Source organism: Piliocolobus tephrosceles, chromosome 2, assembly GCF_002776525.5.
Source record: "Piliocolobus tephrosceles isolate RC106 chromosome 2, ASM277652v3, whole genome shotgun sequence".
In the NCBI taxonomy this organism is placed as follows: domain Eukaryota; kingdom Metazoa; phylum Chordata; class Mammalia; order Primates; family Cercopithecidae; genus Piliocolobus; species Piliocolobus tephrosceles.
In genome coordinates, this window is record NC_045435.1 from 86,549,762 (window position 1) to 86,562,942 (window position 13,181).

The 13,181-nt window shown below is 47.3% G+C and overlaps 1 long non-coding RNA gene across 1 annotated transcript; it reads right to left on the minus strand.

The window, feature by feature from the left end:
- Positions 1-5,841: 5,841 nt before the first annotated feature.
- On the minus strand, positions 5,842-12,097 carry LOC113219892. Its single transcript, XR_003306868.1, has 3 exons — positions 11,174-12,097; positions 8,074-8,203; positions 5,842-6,083 (listed from the first exon to the last, which is right to left on the minus strand). It is a non-coding gene; the product is annotated as an uncharacterized LOC113219892 (long non-coding RNA).
- Between the last annotated feature and the right edge of the window lie 1,084 nt (positions 12,098-13,181).

The following is a 13,181-nucleotide window of genomic DNA, read 5'->3' on the forward strand; positions in this document are numbered from 1 at the left end:
ATTTTTTTTTTTTTGAGATGGAGTTTTGCTCTTGTTGCCCAGGCTGGAGTGCAATGGTGCAATCTCAGCTCACTGTGACCTCCGCCTCCTGGGTTCAAGCTATTCTCCTGCCTCAGCCTCCCGAGTAGCTGGGATTACAGGCATGTGCCACCATTCCCGGCAAATTGTGTAGTTTTAGTGGAGATGGAGTTTCTCCATGTTGATCAGGCTGGTCTCGAACACCCGACCTCCGGTGATCCACCCGCTTGGACCTCCCAAAGTGCTGGGGTTACAGGTGTGAGCCACCGAGCCCAGCTGGTACTGCTTTAAAAAGTATATTAAGGCAGCCGGGCGCAGTGGCTCAAGCCTGTAATCCCAGCACTTTCGGAGGCCGAGACGGGCGGATCACAAGGTCAGGAGATCGAGACCATCCTGGCTAACCCGGTGAAACCCCGTCTCTACTAAAAAATACAAAAAACTAGCCGGGCAAGGTGGCGGGCGCCTGTAATCCCAGCTACTCGGGAGGATGAGGCAGGAGAATGGCGTAAACTCGGGATGCGGAGCTTGCAGTGAGCAGATATCTGGCCATTGCACTCCAGCCTGAGCGACAGAGCGAGACTCCGTCTCAAAAAAAAAAAAGTATATTAAGGCTAGGCATGATGGCTCAGGCCTGTAATCCCAGCACTTTGGGAGGCCGAGGCGGGTGGATCACGAGGTCAGAAGATCGAGACCATCCTGGCTAACATGGTGAAACCCCATCTCTAGTAAAAATACAAAAAATGATCTGGGCGTGGTGGTGGGCGCCTGTAGTCCCAGCTGCTTGGGAGGCTGAGGCAGGAGAATGGCGTGAACCCGGGAGGTGGAGCTTGCCACGGGCCGAGATCGCGCCACTGCACTCAAGCCTGGGCCCACAGAGCGAGACTCTGTCTCAAAAAAAAAAAAAAAAGATAAAAAAATTCAGACGCTGGCTTGGCACAGTGGCTCACGCCTGTAAATCCCAGCACATTGGGAGGCTGAGGAGGGTGGATCACCAGAGGTCAGGAGTTTGAGACCAGCCTGACCAACATGGTGAAACCCCGTCTCTACCAAAAATACAAAAATTAGCTGGGCATGCTGGCAGACGCCTATAATTTCAGCTACTCAGAAGGCTGAGGCAGGAGAATTGCTTGAACCTGGGAGGCAGAGGTTGCAGTGAGCTAAGATCGTGCCATGTACTCCAGCCTGGGCTGAGAGAGACTCCATCTCAAAAAGAAAGAAAAAGGAAAAAATAAAATTTCAGACCTTGCATGTTCTCACTTATAAGTGGGAGTTGAGCAATGAGAACACATGGACACAGGGAGGGGAACATCACACATGAGGACAAGGGGAGGGAGAGGATTAGGATAAATATCTAATGCATGCAGGGCTTAAAACCTAGATGACGCCAGGCACAGTGGCTCATGCCTGTAATCCCAGCACTTTAGGTGGCCGAGGCGGGCAGATCATGAGCTCAGGAGATCGAGATCATCCTGGCCAACATGGTGAAACCCCGTCTCTACTAAAATACAAAAAACTAACCGGTTGTGGTGGCATGTGCCTGTAGTCCCAGCTACTTGGGAGGCTGAGGCAGGGCAATCGCTTGAACCCGGGAAGCGGAGGTTGCGGTGAGCTGAGATCCCGCCATTGCACTCCAGCCTGGTGACAGAGCAAGACTCCGTCTCAAAAAAAAAAAAAGAAAACCCAGATGATTGGTTGATAGGTGCAGCAAACCACCACGCACATGTACATGTACACCTATGTACAAATCTCCACATTCTGTAAATGTATCCTAGAACTTAAAGTAAAAAAAAAAAAAAAAAAATTCAGACCTTATTTCCAAAAGCAAAATCACCACCACAAAGGAAAAGTTAAATTAGGAAGAGCAAACAAACCTAGGCCATGGGCCAAACTAGGTCTGAGCTTAAAATACTTACTCCAGGGAAGATGTTGTAATCCCAGCACTTTGGGATGCCAAGGTAGGCAGATCACCCTGAGGTCGGAAGTTCGAGACCAGCCTGGTCAACATGGTGAAACCTCATCTCTGCTAAAAATACAAAAATTAGTCACGCATGGTGGTGGGTGCCTGTAATCCCAGCTACTAGGGAGGTTAAGGCAAGACAATTGCTTGAACATGGGAGGTGGAGGTTGCAGTGAGCCAAGATCATGCCATTGCACTCCAGCCTGGGCAACAAGAGTGAAAACTGCATCTCAAAAAAAAGAAAAAAAAACAAAACAAAAAGGCCAGGCGCGGTGGCTCACGCCTGTAATCCCAGCACTTTGGAAGGCTGAGACGGGCAGATCACAAGGTCAAGAGATTGAGACCGTCTTGGCCAACATGGTGAAACCCTGTCTCTACTAAAAATACAAAAATTAGCAGGCGTGGTGGCATGCACCTGTAGTCCCAGCTATTCGGGAGGCTGAGGCAGAAGAATGGCTTGAATCTGGAAGGCAGAGGCTGCAGTGAGCTGAGATTGCGTCAATGCAATGCAGCCTGGTAACAGAGCAAGACTCCGTCTCAAAAAAAAAAACCAAAAAAACAAGTCTGTCATGCTGTCCCCATAGCTTACTGTATTTCTCCCTTGAGGGTCTCATTGTGTCAGTAATTGCTCAATGTCCATTTTTCCCAGTGGACTGAGTTATATGGGCACAGAGGCCAACATCAGTCTTGCTGTAATCCCCAGTGACATGTAGACTAAGCTTCCAAAACAGATACCAACACTTAAAAATTGGATGCTGCCTATGTTAACAACTTCAATAGTGAAGCATTTAATGTGTTCCATAGCTCATGACAGGTCCAGTTGGGTGACATAGGGTTACAAGGAAAACCTGGTCTGGCCAGTTCAGGACAAAACTAGACCAGCTTCCAAAGAGTTTTGACCTACTCAGACAGGATGTAATGAGTTACTTCACAGATGAATCTGCAGACCATCGTTAGATCAGAAGGGTTTTTAAAGTGCACTTGTCTAGTGCTGATAGATTCAAATGGCCCATCTTATGTAGTAATGCAGCATTAGTAGTATCAAGGCCCAGAACATGGGGCTCTCAATTTCTAAGCTAATGTGCTCCTGATTTTGTTTTCCATTTTGGATGAATAAAGATTTATTAAAGAGAACAATTAGATCTGGATACAGCATGGCAAATAAATTCAGATTTACTATTCCTGTTGATTTTTTTTTTTTTTTGGACAGAGTCTTGCTCTGTTGCCCAGGCTGGAGTGCAGTGGCGCGATCTCGGCTCACTGCAAGCTCTGCCTCCCAGGTTCACACCATTCTCCTGCCTCAGCCTCCCAAGTAGCTGGGACTACAGGCACCCGCCACCAAGCCTGGCTAATTTTTTATATTTTTAGTAGAGATGGGATTTCACCATGTTAGCCAGGATGGTCTCAATCTGCTGACCTCGTGATCCGCCCTCCTGGGCCTCCCAAAGTGCTGGGATTACAGGCTTGAGCCATCGCGCCCAGCCTGAAGTTTTCTTCTTAGTATATTCTCCCTAACATCTCCCACTCCTCACTACCCATCTCTCCCAAACCCTCCGCCCCACCCACCTTTAACAGAGTATATTTCAGCCCTCCTTGGTCCAGCCTTATGTATACGGACCATACAACCAAGGGGTTGGCAAACTAAAACTCACAGGCCAATACTGTCTTTGTGAATAAAGTTTTATTGAAACACAGCCACAACCACTTGTTTACAGATTGCCTATTGCTGCTTTCTCACCAGGACAATACAGCTAAAGATGATCTGACCTGCCTTATGCCATCAAGATGGTGGTCTCAGTTCTCTTCCTAAGAAACATTCTTCCCTTGAGATATGTGCAAAGTGAAATTTTTAGTACTGTGATATGTAACCCTGAGGAATTTTATTTTTCTGAGACAGGGCCTCACTCCATTGCCCAGATTAGAGTGCAGTGGTGTGATCACTGCACTCATTGCAGCCTCAACCTCTTGGGCTCAAGTGATCCTCTCACCTCAGCCTCTGAAAGTGCTGGGATTATAGGCATAAGCCACCATGCCAGGATTTTTAAAAGTTATAATAGGCTCTCATAGCCAAAGAAATACAGCAAAATTTAAAACAAAACAAAAATAGGCTTATAGGTTACATAGTCCTTTTTTTTTCTGAGACAGAGTCTCACTCTGTCGTCCAGGATGGAGTGCAGTGACATAATCTCGGCTCACTGCAACCTCCTCCCAGGCTCAAGTGATTCTCCTGCCTTGGCTTCCTGAGTAGCTGGGATTACAGGTATGCACCACCATGCCCAGCTAATTTTTGTATTTTTAGTAGAGACAGGGTTTCACCATGTTGGCCAGGCTGGTCTCGAACTCCTGACCTCAAGTGATCCGCCTGCCTTGGCCTCCCAAAGTGCTGGGATTACAGGAGTGAGCCACCCACTGCACCTGGCCTTATATAGTCCTTTTATTTTGAGATGGACTCTTGCTCTTGTTGCCCAGGCTGAAGTACAGTGGCGTGATCTCAGCTCACTGCAACCTCCACCTCCTGGAAGTGATTCTCTTGCCTAAGCCTCCTCAGTAGCTGGGATTACAGGCGCCCACCCTCATGTCTGGCTAATTTTTATATTTTTAGTAGAGACAGGGTTTCACCATGTTGGCCAAGCTGGTCTTGAATTCGTGACCTCAGGTGATCCACCCACCTTGGCCTCCCAAAGTGCTGGGATTACAGGTGTGAGCCACCGTGCCTGGCCTATAGTCCTTTTAACCACAAATAATTTTTTTTAAAAGGCTCACTTTTGAGCTGGGCCCTGTCGCTCATGCCTGTAATCCCAAAACTTTGGAAGGCCAAGGCAGGCAGATCACTTGAGTCAGGAAGGTTGAGGCTACAGTAAGTGGTGATCATGCCACTGCACTCCAGCCTGGGCCACAAAATAAGACTCTGTCTCAAAAAAGGAAAAACAAAAACAAAAACTCATTTTTGAAGCAAATACTGGAAAATGGTAGAGGTGATGATGGGGAAATTGAGAAAGATTTGAAAGAGGGCAGATACCTCTTTGGAGAATTTTAGCAATGGAGAGAAGAAGAGCTGGGCAGTGCCTGGAGAGGAATGGTGATCCTTACTATGCCAACTTTTAATCATAAAGTGTGAAGCATGGAGTACTCTGCAGGCACTCAGAAAAAGAGTTCTCACGCTCCCCCATCTCTACCATAACAGGGAATCAGAAGAATTTTGAAGATCTAATGAGTAGTAAACCAACATATGGAATATGTTCAGCTTAAGCAGTTACTAAAAAATAAAAGAAATAATGAAATGCTATATTCGCTGATTAGATTAAGAAAATAAATTGTATGGTCTGACAGCATTCACACAAGCTATGGTTCAAAGGTCATTGCATGGCCGGGCGCGGTGGCTCAAGCCTGTAATCCCAGCACTTTGGGAGGCCGAGACGGGCGGATCACGAGGTCAGGAGATCGAGACCATCCTGGCTAACACTGTGAAACCCCCTCTCTACTAAAAAATACAAAAAACTAGCCGGGCGAGCTGGCGGGCGCCTGTAGTCCCAGCTACTCCGGAGGCTGAGGCAGGAGAATGGCGTAAACCCGGGAGGCGGAGCTTGCAGTGAGCTGAGATCCGGCCACTGCACTCCAGCCTGGGCGACAGAGCAAGACTCCATCTCAAAAAAAAAAAAAAAAAAAAAAAAAAAAAAAAAAAAAAAACAAAGGTCATTGCAACCCACTTACTTACACTGACAGTAGGCAGTATTCTAAGGTTTAATGCAGCACTAGTTGCTACTTCAGCATAACTTCAAATGGGCCTGAACCAAGGCACTCTCTCCCTCCTACCAGTAGCTCCATTCCCACCCATCTCTGGAGAAAAAAAATTAACAAAAAGATAATCACATTGAAAAAAAGTTTATTTAAAAAAGTTCTAGCAGCAAGAACAGTAACAAAAGAAAAGGAGAGACAAACAAAACAAGAAGGAGGTTGTGTCCCATGGAACTTGTCTCCATTCTTAATCGAGTTCTTTATACCGAGCAAACATGACTCTTCGAACAGCATCTCGATAAGTCTCATTGGACTGTCTTTTGCTGGTTCTTCCTGGGGCTCCAACACTGGGGCCCCTCATCCGGCCTTCAGCCTGTAAAACAAAGACAAACTATAAAGTGGGCCCTATAGATTAATTAGCCTCAGTGCTGATCTTTGAACACAGGCATTTCTGGACTAGTATGGAGCAGTATATAGGAGATATATATATATATGTATTTTTTTTTTTTTTTAGATAAGAGTCATGCTCTGTCACCCAGGCTAGAGTGCAGTGGTGTGATCTGGGCTCACTGCAAGTCTGCCTCCTAGGTTTAAGCAATTGTTGTGCCTCAGCCTCTGAGTGGCTGGGACTACAGGTGCCTGCCACCATACCCGGCTAATTTTTGTATTTTTAGTAGAGACAGGGTTTTGCCATGTTGGCCAGGCTGATCTCAAACTCCTGGCCTCAAGTGATCAGCTCACCTCGGCCTCCCAAAGGGTTGGGATTACAGACATGAGCCACCACGTCTGGCAGGATCATTTTTTTTTTTTTTTTTTTTTTTTTTTGAGACAGAGTCTTGCTCTGCCACCCAGGCCAGAGTGCAGTGGCACAATCACGATCTTGGCTCACTGCAACCACTGCCTCCCCAGTCCAAGCGATTCTTCTGCCTCAGCCTCCTGAGTAGCTGGGACTACAGGCGTGTGCCATCATGCCCGGCTAATTTTTATATTTTTAGTAGAGACGGGGGTTTCATCATATTGATCAAGCTGGTCTTGAACTCGTGACTGCCTCGGCCTCCCAAAGTGCTAGGATTACAGGCATGAGCCACTACGCCCGGACCCTGGCAGGATTTTTTTTTTTTTTGAGACAGAGTCTCGCTCTGTCGCCCGGGCTGGAGTGCAGTGGCCAGATCTCAGCTCACTGCAAGCTCCGCCTCCCGGGTTTACGCCATTCTCCTGCCTCAGCCTCCCAAGTAGCTGGGACTACAGAAGCCCACCACCTCGCCCAGCTAGTTTTTTGTATTTTTTAGTAGAGACAGGGTTTCACCATGTTAGCCAGGATGGTCTCGATCTCCTGACCTTGTGATCGGCCCGTCTCGGCCTCCCAAAGTGCTGGGATTACAGGCTTGAGCCACAGCGCCCGGCCAGGATTTTTTAAATAATCTTTTGGCTGGGCACAGTGGCTTACGCCTGTAATCCCAACACTTTGGGAGGCCAAAGTGGGCGGATCACTTGAGGCCAGGAGTTTGAGACCAGCCTGGCCAACATGGCGAAACTCTGTCTCTACTAAAAATACAAAAATTAACTGGGTATGATGGCACACACCTGTAATCCCAGCTACTCAGGAGGCTGGGGTGGGAGAATTGCTTGAACCTGGGAGGTGGAGTTTGCAGTGAACCGAGATCGCACCACTGCATTCCAGCCTGGACAACAGAGCAAGACTCCATCTCGGAAAAAAAAAAAAATAGAATCTTTTATTATTAAACAAATACCCAAGATGAATAAGGTGGGTGGTGATGCTATGATTGCAAGATTCAGCCTTCAATACCAGAGATATGAGAAACTCAGTCGGAGAAAAATAAGCCAATCTCTTATGGTTGGCATTTTCAGAGGAGAACCAAGCCAACACAAAATGGGTAATGTTCCCTCTTATCACCTTCTCTAGAGGCTCTTGAAATATGAGGGGCAAACTCCTTCATGGGAAGCAGAACTACGTGCTCCTTAAATTTTAGCCACCAAAGACTTCCGCTGACAGTCCCTCTCAGAGATGCCCCTGTACCTTTCATTGATGATACCCTGGTTCTTCTGACCAAATGATTCTTCAGTCTCAAACTGCCTCAGATACTGCTCTACTATTTACTCTGTGTAAGAGTATGATGAAATCCATTCCAACTCCTTCCTCCTCTTCCTAACTCCAAACTGCAAAGGGCCCAGCCTACCAAGCTATAATCCAGTATTCAAGACTGAAGTGTTCAACTCTCATGTCCTATTCCAGCAGTAGAGAAAGCCCAGCAAAATGACAAGGACACCACTCTAGGTCAGAAAGTGAAAGTTAATTACATTCCAGGTTCATGTCACCCCCCAAAAGATGGAAACCATTTTACCTCCTCTGATGGAGCCAATCCAGGATGGCCATATCCCAGGCCTGCCCCTTTCCTCCAGCCAGTAGCCTGTTGGACACAGCCTCCTTTGCTGCTAGTGTCGGTATCTTCTTTATCAACAAGTTTACGATCACTGCAAAAGAAGTAGACACCATCACTTCCTTTTTTTTTGAGACGGAGTTTCACTTTTTGCCAAGGCTGGAGTGCAATGGCTCGAATTCAGCTTACTGCAAACTTTGCCTCCCGGGTTCAGGTGATTCCCCTGCCTCAGCCTCCCGATTAGCTGGGAATACAGGTGCCTGCCACCACACCAGCTAATTTTAATTTTTTTTTTTTTTTTTTTTTTTTCAGTAGAGACAGGGTTTCACCATATTGGCCAGGCTGGACTCAAACTCCTGACCCAGGTCAAGAGGGTAAAGCAGCAAGACTAAAGAAGCACTGAGAGAAGAGTTCTAGAGAACACCTGGATTTACCCAGAAAAGGAAGAGGAGCAGAAAAGGTAACTGGGAAGGAGAAGAGCCAGGAGAATGTGGTATGAAAGGTGCTGAGAATAAAGAAGGGTCTCTTTCTGCACCCCACCTAAGCCTTGTCCCAGACGACTCAAGGCCAAGGTGTCCTTCCTCCTGATGGCTGACTCCTTCACCTAGTCCTAATCCACCGTATTTCAAACTGCAGAGAATGACCCAATGGAATGTCACACTAAATGGTCCCACTGTAACAACTCATAAAAATGGAGACTAGACTTGAATAAAAATATCAGGCTTCACTGTACATAGTAAGAAAGTATTTTAGATGAAAACTTCTTCAGTTGTGCACACACACACACTTTTTTTTTTTCTTTTTTTTTTGAGACGGAGTCTTGCTCTGTCGCCCGAGCTGGAGTGCAGTGGCCAGATCTCAGCTCACTGCAAGCTCCGCCTCCCGGGTTTACGCCATTCTCCTGCCTCAGCCTCCCCAGTAGCTGGGACTACAGGCGCCCGCCACCTCGCCCGGCTAGTTTTTTGTATTTTTAGTAGAGACGGGGTTTCACCGTGTTAGCCAGGATGGTCTCGATCTCCTGACCTTGTGATCCGCCCGTCTCGGCCTCCCAAAGTGCTGGGATTACAGGCTTGAGCCACCGCGCCCGGCCACACACACACACTTTATTATTGGGTCACGATACAAAAATACATCTCTTATTGTGGGTTGGATCAAATAAGCTGGAATGTCAGAGCCCCAGACCCTGTCCAGCCTCCTCAGGGGCCTTGCTGTCAGTCATCTCCCGTTCCTCCTGTTCATGCATCCACTTGTTTCCCACTTTTCCTTTTCTTTCTTTTTTTTTTTTTTGAGAACCGTATTCAAGTGATTCTCCTGCCTCAGCCTCCCGAGTAGCTGGGATTATAGGTACCCACCACCACGCCTGGCTAATTTTTTTATATTTTTGGTAGAGACAGAGTTTCACCATGTTGGCCAGGCTGGTCTCGAACTCCTGACCTTAAGTGCTTCACCCGCCTCGGCCTCCCAAAGTGCTGGGATTACAGGCATGAACCACCACACCTGGCCCCATTTTTCCTTTCCCTTTTTTTTTTTTTGAGACAGAGTCTTGCTCTGTCGCCCAGACTAGAGGGCAGTGGCACAATCTCGGCTCACTGCAACCTCTGCCTCCCGGGTTCAAGTGGTTCTCCTGCCCCAGCCTCCTGAGTAGCTGGGATTACAGGCACCTGCCACCGTGCTTGGCTAATTTTTGTATTTTTAGTAGAGAAGGGGTTTCACCATCTTGGCCAGGCTGGTCTTGAACTCCTGACCTCGTGATCCACCTGCCTCAGCCTCCCAAAGTGCTGGGATTATAGGTGTAAGCCACCACGCCCGGCCCCCATTTTTCCTTTTCAAGGCCTTTACTGTCCCTTCTCCTCCTGGCTATCCAGAAACCAGAGACCTGAGCGCCATCAGTGACTTCTCTCTTTCCCCAGGTGATCACAAAGACTGGTGGATCTGACACCTCTCTCTAACCCACACTCCTTTTCTTTTCTTTTTTAAAATAGAGGCGGGGTCTCCCTTCTCCCTATGTTGCCCAGGCTGGCCTTGAACTCCTGGGCTCAAGAGATCATCCTTCCTCAGCCTCCCTGTGTTGGGATTATAGGCCACTCTCCTTTCTAGACTCATGACTTTCACTCAGGCAATCATGATCTCTCACTTGAATTACTATAGAATTTGCATAATGCATTAGTCTCTCTATAAACTCATTTTCCACATAATTAGTAATCTCTCCAAAATGCAAAGCTAGGTCAATACCCTGTTTAAAATTATTCCATGATCTTCCACTGACTTTAAGATAAAGCCTTAGCATGGTGTTCAAGGTGTTTAAACTTCATGAACTAGCCTGCATCTTTTGGACCTGGCTTATCTACTGTCACTCAACAATATACCTGCAGTGTTCAGGACCATCAAGCTATTTGCAACTTCTCAAACACATCATAAGTTCTTGTATCCCTGGTGGATGAAATTCCCTGAAATGCCCTTCCCTTCCCCACTGATTTCTGTGTCTGCCCTATGAGACGCACCATCACCTAAGTCTTGTCTACTCTGTGTTCAGTCAAGGATAATCTATGTCTTGTCCACCTGAGTATTTCTTGCACTTAGTACCTGTAAACAGTGGGTTATCAACAAATTCTGTGTAACTCTGGGCTTACAACTTGGGAACTAGCTGACTAAAAACAAGTATAGGAAGCTAGATATCATATATCTCCATCAGCAGCCAACCATTTATTTAGCACCTATGTGTGAGAATGGAGGTTCCCTAGAGAAAAAGCCCAAGAGTGTGACATTCTTATCAGGCCCGTAAAGAGGGTGCAGTATTACTGGTGAAGATGGAAAGGGTTCCCAATCATGGCTACTCCAGCCCTGACTTTGGGAAGGCGAAGCTGTCAGCCAACCTTCCATGCACATTCCCCATATAAAGACAGACAGTCAAAAGGATGGTGTGGACCTCATGTTCTAGCAGTTCAGACAGAATCTACTGATAACATCATCTCCCTGAGACAGAAAACAGCAGTACAGTTGAAGGAAGAGGTGGTTTTATCATTAGGCCTTGAGGCCTAGGCTGAATGAAGAGTTCCTGGCTTACCTGTCAGATTCCCTGGAGTATTTAATCCGTTTCCTTTCTGGAGAGTCAAAAGACTGGAGCTTTTCCCTGCGATCATTTCCTCTTTCTTTAAACTTTCCCTGTTGGTAAGCAGAACAGACCTGAGATTTCCACCTGAGGGAATTGGGGAGTGGGGAAATTTTACCCCATTAATGTTATTTCTTTTTTTTTTCCTTGAGACGGAGTCTCACTCTGTTGCCCAGGCTGGAGTGCACTGGCGTCATCTCAGCTCACTGCAACTTCTGCCTCCCAGGTTCAAGCGATTCTCCTGCCTCAGCCTCCCAAGTAGCTTGGACTACAAGTGCATGCCACAATGCCCGGCTAATTTTTGTATTTTTAGTAGAGACGGTGTTTCACTATGTTAGCCAGGCTGGTCTCAAACTCCTGACCTCATGATCCACCCGCCTCGGCCTCCCAAAGTGCTGGGATTATAGGTGTGAGCCACCATGCCCAGCCCTGTTATTTCTTTTAAAGTGAAGGTAGCCCACTTGGTAACTCCTGGAATCTCTCACTCCTTTACACATTCTTCTAGACAAAGCAGTGACTTCCTGACTTAAAAATGTGGAAAGAATAAGTTGGCATGCTTGGTTCAGCTCTTTTCCCCTTCTGAGAAGCAGGGGAAAGTACACAAGCCCTCCACTACACAAGCCCTCGGGCATATATATAAAACTTAAGGAGTCCAAAGCAGCTCTTACATGGAGAGGTGGTTCTTTGCAGTAGACTACCTTAAGGAAAGGAAAAGTACTACAATCTGCTTTCCACTGTCCTATGGCCAGTTCAGTTTGTGAATTCACTATCTCTAACAGTCCTCCATAGGTGGATTTTTTTGTTTGTTTTTGAGATGGGGACTTATTCTGTGACCCAGGCTGGAGTACAGGGGTGTGATCATAGCTCACTGCAGCCTGGAACTCTTGGGCTCAAGCAATTCTCCCACCTCAGCCTCCTAAACTGCTGGGGTTACATGTATGTGCCACTGTGCCTGGCTCTCCACAGGTGGATTCCTTTTTGTTTTTTTTTTGGAGACAAGGTCTGGCTCTATGACCCAGGTTGGAGTGCAGTGGCACAATCTCAGCTCACTGCAACCTCTGCCTCCCAGCACATGCCATCCTCCCTCAGCCTCCCGAGTAGCTGGGACTACAGGCACACACCACTACATCTGCCTAATTTTTTTTCTTTTCTTTTAAGACGGAGTCTCGCTCTGTCACCCTGGCTGGAGAGCAGTGGCGCGATCTTGGCTCACTGCAAGCTCTGCCTCCTGGGTTCATGCCCTTCTCCTGCCTCAGCCTCCCGAGTAGCTGGGACTACAGGCGCCCACCACCGTGCCCGGCTAATTTTTTTGTATTTTTAGTAGAGACGGGGTTTCACTGTGTTAGCCAGGATGGTCTCGATCTCCTGACCTCGTCATCTGCCCGCCTCAGCCTCCCAAAGTGCTGGGATTAAAGGCGTGAGCCACCGCACCCAGCCTACATTCGCTTAATTTTTATATTTTTTTGTAGAGATAGGGTTTCGCCTTGTTGCCCAGGCTGGTTTCAAACTTGTGAGCTCAAGTGATCTACCGGTCTCAGCCCCCCAAAGTACTGGGATTACAGGCATGAGCCACCGTGACTGACCCACAGGTGGGTGGGTTCTTAACCATCATGAGAGAGGCCAGTGAAGCCTATGACTGGGTAAGTCACCCTAACTGTGTGGTTGAGGTAGCAAGTCCATTTGACTCTGACACTAAGCTACTTCCTCCAGCTTAGCCTTTAATAGTAAAAGATGCTATTTCAGCAGCCCTATTCAGCACTTGTTCATTAACTCAATTAATTTAAAAGCTGAGCAGGAAAGAGGAGTGCTATCTATCTGGAGACCCTAACGCCACCTTTTAAAAAGGTATCAGGGCCGGGCGCGGTGGCTCAAGCCTGTAATCCCAGCACTTTGGGAGGCCGAGACAGGTGGATCACGAGGTCAGGAGATCGAGACCATCCTGGCTAACACGGTGAAACCCCGT